The sequence below is a fragment of the Cynara cardunculus genome, assembly GCF_001531365.2.
Source record: "Cynara cardunculus var. scolymus isolate 2C chromosome LG 5, CcrdV1, whole genome shotgun sequence".
NCBI lineage: Eukaryota > Viridiplantae > Streptophyta > Magnoliopsida > Asterales > Asteraceae > Cynara > Cynara cardunculus.
The window spans coordinates 2,214,044-2,214,331 of record NC_037532.1 but is presented as its reverse complement, the minus strand read 5'-3'; positions in this window follow the sequence as shown (position 1 = coordinate 2,214,331).

The window sequence follows — 288 nt, the reverse complement described above, 5'->3', positions numbered from 1 at the left end:
TATAATTAAAAAATTGAATTAAGGAAATTATACCGAAACACAAGAACTTTTAAGAATTTGATACTGATATCGATATAAATTTCTTCAAAATTTTATGATATTTTCAAATTTATATTTTATTCAAAAATAAAAACGTTATCGTTTTTTCAAAACCACATAAACCTGTATTATATTGACATAAAAATAAAGAATAAAACAAAACACTGAAATCAAGATGTGTCTCGGTGCATTGCACGAGTACCTTCTAGTATCTATACTATATTATAAAGCATTTGACAAAAACTCTTA